This window comes from Nansenia antarctica (assembly GCF_963989245.1).
Source record: "Nansenia antarctica genome assembly, chromosome: 1".
Lineage (NCBI taxonomy): Eukaryota > Metazoa > Chordata > Actinopteri > Argentiniformes > Microstomatidae > Nansenia > Nansenia antarctica.
This window is the reverse complement of record NC_137674.1, coordinates 92,554,480-92,570,881: the sequence shown is the minus strand read 5'-3', so window position 1 is coordinate 92,570,881 and position 16,402 is coordinate 92,554,480. Positions and strand designations below refer to the sequence as shown.

Sequence of the window (16,402 nt, the reverse complement as noted above, 5' to 3'; positions counted from 1 at the left end):
TATGATTGAGTGCCATCCCTTTCTGTTATAATAGTCACGTGGGAACGCTTCAGGTGCTATTATGGGGATGTGGCTGCCATCTATCGCTCCAACGCATTGAGGTGCCCTCCACCTGTTGCCGAAAAATGTAGCCATCTCCATCAATTTACGGGAATCAGGGGTCTTAATGTGGTCAGGAAGCAGCACCTTAACAACGGCATTGCAGAAATCCTGCAAACAAAGACAAACAGTAGAAATGCCAATGCCAAAAAGGTGACTGACACTCCTGTAATCATTGTTGGTGGACAGTCTCCACAGGGCGACGGCAACCCGTTTAGACACAGGTACAGATAACCGGTAGTTGGTGGTCTTCCTTTGCAGGACATGGCCTAGGCGACGACAGATGTAGGTGAAGGACTCCCGGGACACCCGAAAGTTCCTTATGAACATGTCATTGTCGAAACCGGGAACAATAGCCCTGTCCGGACGGCATATAAATTACCTGAGGACCTCGGTAATATATGTTTTACCTGGGGTAATTCGGTAATTTTTATCCCGTCTGGACCGACCATATCAGTGATTTACTCCGGGGACCCCAGTAATTATTCCGGCTGGAATTACCTACTGTTTTTCAGCAAACCCTGAGGTCCTCTGATAATTATATTACCGTCCGGATCGACATGTCAGTATTTGGTACGCATTGCATGATTTCGCGCGCGATATTAACACTAGAATTTCCGGTTTTGACCACAAACAATGGATGTGGAAGACATTATTGACTCCCTTGAATCTTCACTATCTACACCTGTCATCCCCTCATGGCGACCAATAATAAGAAGAAGAGTGATCAAATCGATCAGAAGAGCCAGGTCTTGCAAGCTGCAGAGATGGGCCACACTTATGACGGTTGCCGGTAAGCTTGTTGATGAACTGCTAATAATAGCTAGCTAGCCAAATAATGTTAGCCAACACAGCCCCACTGTTCTCTACTGCAGTGCTACTGAAATAGTCATGTTGCTCAAATCGGAGGGGAGGGGAATCCTCACCCGTTTCCTTACGTCGTATCTCAAATATGAACGTTATCCATGGGTACCCCCATCAGTAGCACTGCAACTGTGGGACAGTTCGGACAGCCCACCCGTGACTCTGGGCTTATATGTAAAAAACCAGTCGCGGCTTGGGCTAGTCTTAACCCAACCCAACACATCTTACCCTACATTTAAAACATCCTTGATCTTACCCCCCTGTATTATTAATGTTTTGCTCAATGCACCCACATTGGAATAAAGCTAAATTCACCAAAAAAGAATGTTGTTTGCACCATACTGTATTACAAAAAATACTGTCGATTAGGGCCAGCAGTTGTATTGTTTTTTTAAAGACCACCTTTCTCTGCCTTCTATATTACAGTGAGCAGTTGGTGTCCCACCCCCAGCGCACCAAGGGAGCGGAGAAGTCTGTTTTGGGAATGTGACGTCCTGCAAAACTTTGATGACACTGAGTGGTACCGTAACTTCCGAATGCCACAAACAACATTCCTCAACCTCTGTGACCAGCTTCGCCAGTATGTCAACCCCAAAACCACGGTGATGAAAGCCCCAGTCTCCCTGGAAAAAAGAGTGGCGGTCACTCTGTACAAGCTTGCAAGCAATGTTGAATTCCACGACCTGGGCAACCTGTTTGGAATTGGAAAAAGCACTGCATGCGACATCTTTTGGTAGGTGTGTCAGGCACTCTGCAAATTGAAGAGAGTGTATGTTAGAAGACCTACAACTGTACCTGAAGTGAAAGCCATCACTGGAGGATTTGAGAGGAAAACTGGATTCCCAATGTGCGCTGGAGCCCTGGATGGTACACACATACCGATTGTAGCACCATCTGCCTACCATACCGACTACCACAACAGAAAAGGCTGGTACAGTGTCCAATTGCAGGGGCTGGTTGACCATGAGTACAAGTTCATGGACTTTGACGTTGGCTGGCCAGGAAAGTGCCATGATTCTTTTGTTTTTGAAAACTCTCGTCTTTGCCAAAAACTTGATAATGGCACATTCTTCCCCCCCCTTACCAAGAACATACAAGGTGTTGACATGCCAGTGCTAATTCTTGCTGACTCTGCCTACAGCCTCACAACAAACATCATGAAGCCATACCCAGACGGCACAGCAAGGGGACCTCAAAAACAGTTCAACGAATGCTTGAGCAGTGCTCGCATTCATGTTGAGCATGCTTTTGGGCGCTTAAAAGGACGGTGGCGTTCCATTATGAAGAGGAATGACTCACAAACAGAACATGTGAAATACATAGTAGCAGCCTGCATTGTTTTGCACAACTTTTGTGAGATACAGAAGCTCAACTACACACCAACGCTCCCAGGAGAGGACAACCCACCCGAGCAGCCTGCAGATGACGACACACCTGCCCAGCCTGAGGAAGAAGCCCCTGCAGAGGGGATCCTCCCTGCACTTACCACTGCAGATAGGATCCGTGAAGCTCTAGTCGCACACATTGCAGGCAGACAGGCAGTAGGATGAATTGTATATCAAAAACGTATCTTTATTTAAAGATTTTCTTTTGGTTGCTGACAGGTGAAAAGCACTACAGTTGTGAAGCATGGATCTTCTCCACAAACAAAGTTAACAACTTCAACGAAAAGTAGTGTTCAGTTAAAATAAAAGTATAAATGTAAAAGTAAAAATATGTACAGTGTACAATTGTCAGCACCTGAGAACTTAAGTGCCCCCCAAGATGGGTTGTTTTTTTAACAGTCTGGAAAAAAATAAAATAAAAATGTAACATACCCACAGTATTTAACACTTATTTTCACTTCCTATGCCTAAACATGACTCAACATTGGCTAGGACAGGGCTGTAGTTCTGTACCAGACCAGAGCTACTCTAAACTTAGTAACACACGACTAGTCACTTCGCTTTGCTCCTTCCCAAGTCGTACTCATACCCCATGTTTTTACCCCTAATTTTTTGTGGGAACATTGTATTACTCATGAAAAAGTATGGCTAGTTTTAATACAATGTTCCCACAAAAAATTAGGGGTACGAGCATGACTAGGAAGGAGCAAAGCAAAGTGACTAGTCGTGTGTTATGGCTACCCTAAACTACAGGCTTCTAAGGAGAGTCTGGCTGGTAAATTGGTGTAGCCATTAGAGCTGGTGGCATAGGAGCTCCATATGGAAATGTGGTTGTGTCAGCCAAAGAACCTGGATACATAGGAGGATACATACAAGTGGGTGGTGGTGTAGGCATCATACGCTGCATAAACTGCATCATCATTAGTCGATTATCATGAGAGCGCCTCTCTTCAGCCTCCATTCTTTTAATATCAAAGTTAGTGTTGTTCCGATACCATTTTTTGATCCCGATACCGATACCGATACCTGACCGTGCTGTACTTGCCGATACCGAGTACCGATCCGATACCACGGCGTTTGAAAAAACAAAACAAAAAAACATGTTTTTTGAGCCGCATACTCACCTCGATGTAAAATTATTGCTAACACTTAGTCTGGCACTGCTCAAAACCTTTGTAAAACAGGAAAAAATACCAACAGAGAGTGAATACTATAGAACTTTTTTTTATTGTCTACCTGGTATGGTGACAAGAAAATCAACCCCTTATAAAACCTGAAATGTGGCTCTCACAGATGCCAATCAGTGCAATATCCATTTAAGATATAAAACAGTCGTAGTAGTAGTGCAACAGCAAGTGAACATTTACAAACAAAATAACTTTAGTACTTAAAAAAAAAAAAAAAAAAAAATCGGATTTTTTTTTTGTTAGTACTCGCCGATACCGATACCAGCATTTTTGTGCGTATCGGTGGCCATGCCGATACTAGTATCGGTATCGGAACAACACTAATCAAAGTCGAGGCGTGACCTCTCGAGATCCAACCGCCTGCTTTCCACCTCCCGCTCCCATGCGAATTTCTCCTTTTCGTAGTACTAGTATAGTTGTTGTAACGTTAGTGGTAGTCGTACATCCACTCACTATTTGTAAAAAGATATTTGAAATAAGGATGGTGATATCCAATCTTACCAAATGGCTCTACTACAGTCTCATCACCAGAGCTGAAGTTGTCCATGTGAGCATGAATGAATGATTGAATGAATGAATGAATGAATGAATGAATGAATGAATGGACTTTATTGTCATTGCTACAGTACAGGTACCAAACAACGACATTTAGGAGGGGTGGCTCCCCTGGTGTTAGGAAAAAAAAAAAAAAACTTTTAGAAAAAGAATAAAATCACAAGAAGGTAAGGAGCTGGTTTACATAAATAAAGGCTATGTACACAATCCACTGTACTATACTGCACAGATAGTCAACTAGGGTTGTTATATTGCACAAAAGTATTTTTTCACGTTATTTAAAGTGTCACAGTTTGCAGGCTTGTCCAGGATTAGTCATAGGACGACAACCTGTTGATATCAACCAAAGTTCAGTTAGTTAGCTGTCCATGTAGAATGCTTATTATGATAATGTCACAATTCAGCCATCCATTTAGCCATCCAGCCCATCTGCTAATTATCCAGCCACCCATCTAGACAGTTAATATTAGCAGACACAATTGCACCAGTCAAGTAGCTAGTTGGGCCTAATAACGTTACACTGCACTAGCAAGTACAGTAAACATCTTTACAGAATGCCCTGTACATTTTACAGTATACAACTGTTGTAGTTTTATAAAAAAAACATTTTAAATTGGTAAATTCAACAGCCTTTTTCTGCTGAATTAGCATGACCATGCTGCTAATTAAACTAATTATTTCAGTAAGATTTACATGCAGTTGTCGCTTATTGTACATTGAATCCTATTCAATTTCACAGAAAAATACCGACCAAGAAACATAAAATTCCGTACATTTTACAGTATAAAACTGTTGTAGTTTACAAAAAAGATGCTAATTAAACTATTTATTTCAGTAAGATTTACAGGCAGTTGTCGCTTATTGTACATTGAATTCCATTCAATTTCACTGAAATATTACGACCAAGAAACAGTTTCACTGTTAAAGCCCCATCATATGGACTGTCATTTAACTGATCTTTTCTGCACATTTTCCTAAAAAGTTGTTTATAATATACTGTCTTTTGTAGTATTATTGACAATAGTTTTACAGTGAAGACAAACTAAATACTGCAATTTAATTTCCTGTAAAATATATTCATTTTATATTCATTCAGGCATAAAACCATCCATGACTCCTAATATCAGCCTCAAATAGCCTATAAACTGTTTAAGTGTCTAAAAGTATTTTCCCTCACCAGTTAGGTTTATTGCTCACTGGAAAATAGCAACTGATATATAATATCTTATATGTTTGTATTTTACCAGAAATGTGGAAAATGTAACCCTAATTTTTTTTCCTTAAAGGTTCAAACTGAGGTACAGGAAAATGGGGAAACAGCAAAAAACAATTGCTTGCAAACTAACAATTGTGTCTCAAACATTTGCTTTTGAAGATCTTACCTTGAAGATCTGAGCAGATAATGAACTAAAACAGACCTTAAAACTGAGTGGGGCATCTAGTGCCATGAGTTAAGTCCATATTCAAGCATCAAGCCTCTCGTGATCCGAAAGTTCCTGGATCAAGGTGAGGACTCTTGGGTTCACGTTAAGACGTTTGTGTTTCTGCTCCACTTTAGTGCCCTTCTCTGGGTTGATGGAGAAAAGACACCTTGGGAAATAGAAGAAAAACAGACACCTGTTAGGTCACCATCTATCAGTGAATGATTTAAGGACATTGAGTCTATGGTCCATTTGCAGTAGTACAGCATTTATGAACCGGGTGACGAGTCAACATAATTTTTACTTCAGATGTTTGAATTCAATAAATTGAAAATATTGGATAACGCTAATCCAAAAAGACATACCTCTGCAGAAACTCCAGGGTCGATGCCAGCTCTGATGGGTAATGGATGTTAAAGCAATAATAGCCCCCAAACATCATGCACAAGGCAGAACTGAAGGATGGGATGTTGTCGTGAACGATGTTTTGATCCACACTCAGCATGTACCGCTTGGAAGAGTAGCAGGATCGTCAAATCAAATCAAAATTAAAACCAGACTTGTTTCCTGAGACATTTGTTTCCTGAGACATTTCACAAAACAGTTTGAGCATGTTTTTAAAACTGTTTAGCATCAATACAGAAGTCAGTGTATGTGCTGGTGTAAGGTTAGTCAAAGACAACTTGACTAACCTTAAGAGCTTACATGGACTAAAAACATTGTGCAACATGAATTTGTATCCAAATAAACAGAAAAGAGAGAAAGGAGTAAGAGAGAGAATGAAATAAAGCTAAACTTACCACACACAACAATGGTGGGAGTCACGGGAACTTGGTCCATTTGTACTTCCCCTGCCAAGCATGTGTCCTCCACATAGCAGAACATGGCGTCTTCCTTCTCATCAAAGTAGGCCAGCAGATGCAGCACCATCTCTTTGATGTCTTCAGAGCATCCATTCAGCTCTCCTCTCATCACTTTAACCTTTGTCACAGCCTGTCGGAACTTGCTGCTCTTCACACAAACCGTACTCATGTAGTTCAGGAGGCGATTCCCTTTCAGATCAACAGAGTGAAGGTTTCTTTAAGTCCAATTCCAGTGAGTTCCTTGAAGTGGACTGCCATTCCAAGTTCGTTGAACCAACATGGCCACTCTTCCAGGAGGTATTTTATATTTTTCCCCTGGTTGACTTGTTGACGTTGTGTGTAGAAAGTCGACTTCATTAGGAGCTTGACCTCCTCTGGATTAGCAGAGGTTTGCTGAGACATCATCTTCAGTTTTTCTTTCTTTGCCTGCTGGCTCTCTTGTGTCTCTCCACGGGGAAGGAACTTCAACTGCCAGTTAATGCACCCATAGGTGTCCTGGATTGCTGCTCTCTTTTCTGGAGGGATTTCGTCTGTGTCATCTGAGTCACCAATGTGATGCTTTCGTTTCCTTATTTTTTGGATTGAAGATCGCTTCATATTCTCGATCCTGTTTAGAAACTGCTTGACTAGAGAGTGGTACCCTGGCCCGATCACATCTCGACCGATCACGTCTTGCAGAGATTGGGGATATTTTGCCACCATCTTTTTGGCAACTTCAGTTGAGCTCATTTTGTTTGCAGAACCTTTTTTCTTCATCATTTCACCAACTACAATGCGGACCATTTCCCTTCTCAGTCGTGGACTTGGTCGTTTTCCTCTGTCCAGTGCTTGCATCAGTTCCTCTGGGAACTTGTCCCATGGTATCATAAAGGTATCCACCCAGTCCATATCACCAGGGCTTCGGCAGCTGTTGGGAGAGGTTGAGGGTGAACTTCTGGGTGAAGGAGACAGAAAGGATGCGGAAGGTCTTGGCGAGGCATCAACAGATGAGCTGCTGGTTTCCAGAGTCTGGCCTGCAAAAACAAACAGACACACAAAAAAGAGGAACAGGTGTGCATCAGGAATACAATATGAATGTTTCTATATTTTTCTGAATGATCTTTTATGCAGGCTACTTTGGACACTAGTAGTGTGCTGTACTGCAATACTTACCTCTCACTTTCCAAGCAGCAAGGACTTTTCGGGCTTGAATTGGCCTCAATGCTGAGAGCAAGTCGGCTTCCTGAATAAACTGAAAGTCGTCATATGTCTGCACCCCAAGGGACTCCAGGGTCTCTTCTAGAATATCTTTCTGCATCTCTGGAAGGTCAGGCAAGACCTCAGTGATGGCGCTACGTAGAAATGGTTTCTCCAAGTCGGCCATTTCTGGAATCAAGGAGGAGTGAAAGCCAAAGTAATAAACTGCTGTCATTTTCTTAGTGTATATTTCAAATAGTATTATCATTTTACTAAGCATACGAGTGCATTTTAGCATGGTTTCTCCATTGCAGTGGCCAAGATCATGTTTATTTTGACAGCACACTGTGTTTCAGCGGAATGACTTGGTGTCCGTCAACAATGTATGATGGCAACGGATAAAAATCTACCAAATTGTTAATGTTAAGACATTGTAACCTTGTACTCTGTTTTGTTACAGAGTACAGATGGTATTCAGAATGATAAACAGCTTCATGTACATCCATCACAAAATACACAGCTGCATCATTTTGAATTAAAATAATGACAAGTTCTCCAAACTCCATGGACTCATCATTTTTTGACACTAGGAAATGCCCCCTTTTATATGATGTACCTTTATACTGTATGTCAGTGGAAACTGTAGTATTGTTTTCTGAAAAGCCAAACTCTCTCACCACATGTTTAATTGCATCATTATAAAGGCTGGAGTAAAAAGTACAACTGTCTTTGACTTGCAGAAGCCGACTGCATCCTGGCCCAGCTGACAGATATGCCTGAAACATCATAATGTCTTTCAGATAAAGTTAGGCAGATGTTCTTAAAATGTTTCAAATGCCTGGCACATCTCTTAAAGTAGCAGTGCTTGCTTTCAAAACGCATCGTCCATACCCTGATTAAGGGGCCAAACTTCAAAATCAGTGCTGGATAGTGCCGCAAGAAATGGTGTTTCGGTTTTAGTGTACTCTCAGGAAATAAATATTTTCTAGATTACAAATATTCTTGGATTATAATGTCAAGATAGGCTACCTGTGACAATGAAATATTTTGCGCACAAACAATATCAACAATATCTTTAAGCTGGAGAGTTAACTGCCACACATCATCATCTGGATTTTGCACTTTGTCACCAATTAATACAGGCAGCAACCTTAAGTACCGGTCCAGCACTGAGAGGATAGGGTCTGGTGCTGAGGGTTCCCCTCCTGGGAGTCCTTCCCACTCGGACTGAAAGGAGGCGATGACCCGACAGGGGGCCAGGCCTTCTGTGGCCTTCTGCTCCAGACTCTGGGTGAGGAATGCAGCCGTGTCATAGAGCAGGCCAGAGAGAAACCCAGCAGAGAACTGCTCCCACTGCTGGAAGCGACTGGTCAGCCCAGCCCCGCTGCGCAGGTAGCCCTCGAGTCCATCCACTATGAGCAGGGATGGAGGCACAGCGGACACCGCGGAGGACTCTTGCTGACGGGCCACCTCCTGAAGCAACTCCTCCATGGTCCTGGGGTACACAAACTGGATTTTCTGAAAAGAAAACAATAGAAGGTTTAAAACAAGCTGCTTTCAAATATAATTGTAGGGCGGCTGTGGCTCAGGAGGTAGAGCCAGTGTCTAATGATCGCAAGGTCGGCGGTTTGGCAGTTCGATCCACGGCTGGCCACGTGTTGTGAATGACCAGACGCCAGTCTTGGGTATCCTTGAGCAAGACACTGACCCCAAATTGCTGCAGACGTCTTGCATGGCAGCTTGCCGCCATTGGTGTTGGAATGGGTGAATGAAAGGCCATTGTAAAGCGCTTTGGAATAAGGCGCTATATAAGTGCAGTGAGTCCATTTAATATTTACCATAATTCAAAACGCAAAAGGTGAGTCAGAAGTGTCTCAGTGACTGGGTTTACAGTTTCTCAACCATTATGCCCTGACTGTCATAGCGTTTGTTTATTGGATCTGATTGACGACTTTGCTTGAGGATGGGCCGGGTGAACTAGGCTACTAGGGTCTAGGAAGTGTAGCATATTTGACCTTCCATGCTGTTCAGTGCTGTCACCTAGGCTATAGAGTTAATAACTCAACCATTTGCTTTTGAGGCCTGAGAAATAGGCTACTATACATTTTCTCCCTCTGATTTCAGGACAGGAGAGAGTTCAGTTTGGCTGCGGGCCCATCATGTTCTGCTCTGATAAGCAAACCATCTCTGTGACTGAGACAGGGGAGTTCCACCTGGAGACACTGGACAGTGAGAAGAGATAGGCCAAAGTCCCCATCTCATCTCAACAGAACAGACCATTTTCACTTGTAGCCTACTGTACATAACAGAAGGAATGTTGAGTCAGTTGCTGTAGTGTAACAGTTGTCATGACACGACCCAATTTAAATTATTCAGGGTAAAGCACACTCATCCTCATCTCCATTAGAAATTACCATCTTGGCATCAATTACTTTGACAGTCTGAGACAAAGAAGTGTTGACAGTTTATCTGGCTGTTGTCAGTCAGTGTTGCTGTTGATAGAATTACCTTTAAATGTTCTCGGCTGAAGTTGTACATGTAGTGGTGAAGAGCGCTTGGAAGGCTTAGAATTGGAGTCTTGGTGAAAAAGAACACTTTGAGGCCCAACTCAGAGGCAGCCGTCACCGCGGCGAGGAGCAGTAGGGAGCGGTTGACGCTTCTCTCCCCGACCACCAACGTACTGCATGAAGATGATGATGGCGACATTTTGAAAGCCTTCAACATCCCCGTCCCCGTCTGTGGAACGAATGTACTAAACACGTTGGTCAAAATATCGGCCATTACTATCTCAATGACGTAATTTCCCGCGTAGTCCAGTTGAATGGCAGTGCAGGATGCAGGGGCGTGTCCAGGTCACGTGCTACCCCAGGCCACCCCTGAAATCTGATTGGCCACCCCAGGTGCCACCCCCCTGATTGATTGGCACACAGCTGTATAAAGTTTGATGTAAAGAACTCTCGCAAAAAACACATACGAAATATTGTTTTAAGTACAATTAAGCTTTATTTATTTTAAGAATGTGTGGTGCCAGGCTGGCTGCAGCTTTGAGCTGCAACGTTTGCAGGAAAAGCACTATACAAATAAAAAGTTAGTATTATTATTATCTAGATTTTCAACTGCTGATCTGTTACTTCACAAGGATTCTTGGCCATCCACACAGTGTGCAATACCTGTCTCAGACTTCATGGATGTGCAAAAGTCTGACACCTAGTGAACAATAGTTCAAATGAAGGTTAACCTTACATTCAGTTCACTTGTCAATCTTTTATTTCGTGCAACTGCAGCAATTGCAAGGAATTACCACAATCTCAAATGAATATGAATTGAGGGTAGTTAGACCTGAAGTCAAAACCTGACTGCAATGTCCAGCACTCTCCACATCTCAGTAACCACATAATTCCACATGGGGGCGCTAATGTCATATTTATGAGCAACGTAAACTTAACCTGAGAAGATGAAGTGCAGGTATCAAACATAAAATAAAAAAAATACATACTCTTTCTTTTTCATCCATTGAACATTTAATATAACTTTTAAAAGAATCCATATAACAAGAATATTTCCAAGAAAAACATTAACTGTCATTGTTTAGCAGACCTTTATTGTCTGTGTGTGTCTGGGTTGGTGGTGGCATCCTCTGGCCTAGGTTCCGAAGCTGCTTCTTCTAGTAATGATGCCTCTCATCTCCAGCTTAAAGAACAGAACCATGGCAAGGATCATTGATGCCAACTACAAACAATAGAGGGGGGAGAGAAGCAAACAATGAATGAACGTATAGTATAGGCAAAGGCAATGGCACATTTATTTGTATAGCACATCTTCATACAACAATAAAAAGTGCAATATAATAACAATTAAAAAGTTCATTTCTTTTTTTTTTTTAAGTCGAAAAGAATTGATCATGTCTGATCTACACAAATAAATGAATAAATCCATTATTAGCAAACAAATAATTATATATTTGCATTGTGTCTTTCATCTTTCAAATCCTCTAGTGCAGCTGATAAAATGTAACCCCCCAAAAAGTAGCACAATAGGTGCAGGCCTATAGGTGTTTAGGTTACCCTAATCTAGAGGAAAGTTCCACCATGAAAGTGCAGTGTAGTTCGCAGCCGACAGTACTGTACCTCCATGACACATATGACGCTGGCTGCTGAGCCCAGGATGACACACTGCTCTTCGATCACTGCAATGACCTCGCTGAAGCAGCTCTGGGGAGAAAACAGAGGGGGCATTTTTAGACCCAGACACACACACGCGCGCACACACACGCGCACGCGCACACACACACACGAACACACACACACGCACACACACACACACACACACACACACACACACACACACAGTGTAACAACGCCTTAGAACTCAGTACCTGTGGTTGGATCAGATTAGTAACAACTGTAATTCCGGCACAGGCTGCGAGGGTCTTGTTCACACAGCATGTCTTTGGGTATTTCAACCCTGTGGTTTTGCTGAACACAGTCCTTGAAATCCATGGTCAAGTTCTCAAAGCCACAGCATTTGAACTGAAGTGATTAAAAAACACAGAGAAAGAAATCTAATACATGTGAATTGATAACTATCTAATGTATCAAATATAATCATCTCATAACGGAACCACATAATCATGCATTTTCTAAAATGTTCCCATCTTACTTTGATCATGACTGTGTTCCACGCTGTAGAGATAGGGTCTGTTGCTGCTGGGCCCCTATACCCAGTCAACAGGGACTTCCTGCTTGCGTTGTGCACCACTAAGCTAACCTGAGACAAAAACGCATCGCTGATTATTTGAAGGCATTTATTTATAGTGCATCCACATCATACAATAACTTTATGATTCCAATGCTGTTAAACAATGAATTTGTCTTACCAGATCCCTGTAAACAAAGACAAAAATGGTCCCCACTAGTTCAGCAACAAAAGGCATTGTCATGGTGAAGAAGAACTGTTGAGAAAATATAATTGAAGTAAAAGTGGTCTCCACTGGAGCTCGCAGGATCAGTAAAAGGAGAATAGAACTGAGCAATAGGCAACACAATCATTGTCTGGCGACTTGGAATAAAGACAGCAGACTATTGTCTCTCTCTCACCAGTATGATGAAGAAACGGTTCTCTTTCCAGGCCCCAAAGCAGCGGATGAGACTTGCGCTGCTCAACACAGCGCTCATGCCCATGCTGATATAGCTGATGTAGACAAGCTGGGCAGAGTAGGGGCCCAGCACACCCCCAAAGGTAGCTGCTCCATATCTACTCCACGCACCAAGACCCAGGAGGAGAAGCCCACTTACCTGAAAGGCAGGGGGAGGATATTGGGTCTTAACCTTTCTTGAACATAATTTTAACATTTGAGTTGTTTTCGACTGATGAATTATGATTCTGATTTCATTACATTTCAAATGTAGTGATGGAGTGCAATAGGTTTATATTATATTATAATTACACTTTATATTACAATTCTGTTGTACATTTATATTATGACTATTCATGAATTTCATGTATCTGAGATTTGTGAGGAGGACAAAGAGCAAATTGAAGGCTAATTCATCCAAAAAATATCATGTCATTTCAAGTGTTGCTTTATTGCTAATACATGCTTTATAAATGCTTATAGGGTACTAAGGGGGGTAGAAATACTTACATAAAGTATCCCACACAGAAGCAACATCAAATACCGCATCCACTTATACAGGTTGTCAGGTGTCGCCATTTCAGCCAGTCAGTGTGCTAGTTAGCAGAGTGTTAGCTACTTCTCATCAACCTGAGATAATCAAAGGGGGAAAGGGGCATCGTATCAGATTGTTATGCCTCTAATAACTGATTATCTAACTATTTATCTATCTGTCTGAATGATCAGATACTACTGTAGTTTAACAGGTACTTCTAGTACCTCGTGTTCTCATACCTTACGAACAAGCTAGTTAGAGGCGAACTTAATATTCCTAATGTGGCCCAACATGGCTACTAGCTCTAGTTATTAGCTAACGAGCTAGATAGCAAACATGAAAACATATTTCACGAGAAAAAAGGCCATAGCATAATATATTGTAATTAGTCATTCTTACGTTTAACACCAGCATTCAAGTCTAAAACTCGGACAATTTAACTACTGTTAACAGGCCTGGCTAACTCTTTAGCTAGCATCAGGTAGTCGGTTTCCCACAGCAACAGGTTGCCTATAAGTTCTTCTTGTTCTGATTGGCTGAGACGTTTATTTAAAAGTTCGCAAGTTTTGAGAGCTTGTAAATCTATACTGGTTTAGCAAGGACATTACCTCTGCTTGCAAAGATCTTTACTGTTTTTCCTCGTTCAGTCATCTATTTCTATTTCAGGTTAAGTAAATGTACATGAAAACAAAACACGTAAGCTAGATAAATACACATTTATTTTTAAAAAACATTATAACATTTACAATGCATCAGTAATCTTGTTTATGTTCTCATCTCATCCTCCAATTTTTTTTTACATTATATTTCCTGATAGCGACAGCCGTTGTATAATGTGATAGACCTTGTCTGATGATCTGATATAATCTGCAGAACAGTGAAATGGACACTGAAATAATGTGATGTATGACATAATATTGAAGGTCTACGGTACAGTGGAGGCTGGTGAAGGTAGAAATCGGAAGATGGGCTCATTGTAATGCATGGAATGGAATAAGGAATAGTATCAAACACATGTGACTTCTACTACTGAGAAGTTGTCAAATCCATGGTCAAGTTCTCAAAGCCACAGCATTTGAACTGAAGTGATTAAAAAACACAGAGAAAGAAATCTAATACATGTGAATTGATAACTATCTAATGTATCAAATATAATCATCTCATAACGGAACCACATAATCATGCATTTTCTAAAATGTTCCCATCTTACTTTGATCATGACTGTGTTCCACGCTGTAGAGATAGGGTCTGTTGCTGCTGGGCCCCTATACCCAGTCAACAGGGACTTCCTGCTTGCGTTGTGCACCACTAAGCTAACCTGAGACAAAAACGCATCGCTGATTATTTGAAGGCATTTATTTATAGTGCATCCACATCATACAATAACTTTATGATTCCAATGCTGTTAAACAATGAATTTGTCTTACCAGATCCCTGTAAACAAAGACAAAAATGGTCCCCACTAGTTCAGCAACAAAAGGCATTGTCATGGTGAAGAAGAACTGTTGAGAAAATATAATTGAAGTAAAAGTGGTCTCCACTGGAGCTCGCAGGATCAGTAAAAGGAGAATAGAACTGAGCAATAGGCAACACAATCATTGTCTGGCGACTTGGAATAAAGACAGCAGACTATTGTCTCTCTCTCACCAGTATGATGAAGAAACGGTTCTCTTTCCAGGCCCCAAAGCAGCCGATGAGACTTGCGCTGCTCAACACAGCGCTCATGCCCATGCTGATATAGCTGATGGAGACGAGCTGGGCAGAGTAGGGGCCCAGCACAGCCCCAAAGGTAGCTGCTCCATATCTAATCCACGCACCAAGACCCAGGAGGAGAAGCCCACTTACCTGAAAGGCAGGGGGAGGATATTGGGTCTTAACCTTTCTTGAACATAATTTTAACATTTGAGTTGTTTTCGACTGATGAATTATGATTCTGATTTCATTACATTTCAAATGTAGTGATGGAGTGCAATAGGTTTATATTATATTATAATTACACTTTATATTACAATTCTGTTGTACATTTATATTATGACTATTCATGAATTTCATGTATCTGAGATTTGTGAGGAGGACAAAGAGCAAATTGAAGGCTAATTCATCAAAAAAATATCATGTCATTTCAAGTGTTGCTTTATTGCTAATACATGCTTTATAAATGCTTATAGGGTACTAAGGGGGGTAGAAATACTTACATAAAGTATCCCACACAGAAGCAACATCAAATACCGCATCCACTTATACAGGTTGTCAGGTGTCGCCATTTCAGCCGGTCAGTGTGCTAGCTAGCAGAGTGTTAGCTACTTCTCATCAACCTGAGATAATCAAAGGGGGAAAGGGGCATCGTATCAGATTGTTATGCCTCTAATAACTGATTATCTAACTATTTATCTATCTGTCTGAATGATCAGATACTACTGTAGTTTAACAGGTACTTCTAGTACCTTGTGTTCTCATACCTTACGAACAAGCTAGTTAGAGGCGAACTTAATATTCCTAATGTGGCCCAACATGGCTACTAGCTCTAGTTATTAGCTAACGAGCTAGATAGCAAACATGAAAACATATTTCACGAGAAAAAAGGCCATAGCATAATATATTGTAATTAGTCATTCTTACGTTTAACACCAGCATTCAAGTCTAAAACTCGGACAATTTAACTACTGTTAACAGGCCTGGCTAACTCTTTAGCTAGCATCAGGTAGTCGGTTTCCCACAGCAACAGGTTGCCTATAAGTTCTTCTTGTTCTGATTGGCTGAGACGTTTATTTAAAAGTTCGCAAGTTTTGAGAGCTTGTAAATCTATACTGGTTTAGCAAGGACATTACCTCTGCTTGCAAAGATCTTTACTGTTTTTCCTCGTTCAGTCATCTATTTCTATTTCAGGTTAAGTAAATGTACATGAAAACAAAACACGTAAGCTAGATAAATACACATTTATTTAAAAAAAACATTATAACATTTACAATGCATCAGTAATCTTGTTTATGTTCTCATCTCATCCTCCAATTTTTTTTTACATTATATTTCCTGATAGCGACAGCCGTTGTATAATGTGATAGACCTTGTCTGATGATCTGATATAATCTGCAGAACAGTGAAATGGACACTGAAATAATGTGATGTATGACATAATATTGAAGGTCTACGGTACAGTGGAGGCTGGTGGAGGTAGAAATCGGA

The 16,402-nt window shown here is 41.3% G+C and overlaps 1 pseudogene across 1 annotated transcript; it reads right to left on the bottom strand.

Moving 5' to 3' along the window:
- Nucleotides 1-7,353: 7,353 nt before the first annotated feature.
- On the bottom strand, nucleotides 7,354-13,263 carry LOC308154165 (tetraspanin-16-like; annotated as a pseudogene). Its single transcript has 8 exons — nucleotides 13,195-13,263; nucleotides 12,647-12,844; nucleotides 12,427-12,501; nucleotides 12,210-12,317; nucleotides 11,926-12,079; nucleotides 11,678-11,761; nucleotides 8,710-9,068; nucleotides 7,354-7,387 (listed from the first exon to the last, which is right to left on the bottom strand). The product of its transcript is annotated as a tetraspanin-16-like (transcript).
- Between the last annotated feature and the right edge of the window lie 3,139 nt (nucleotides 13,264-16,402).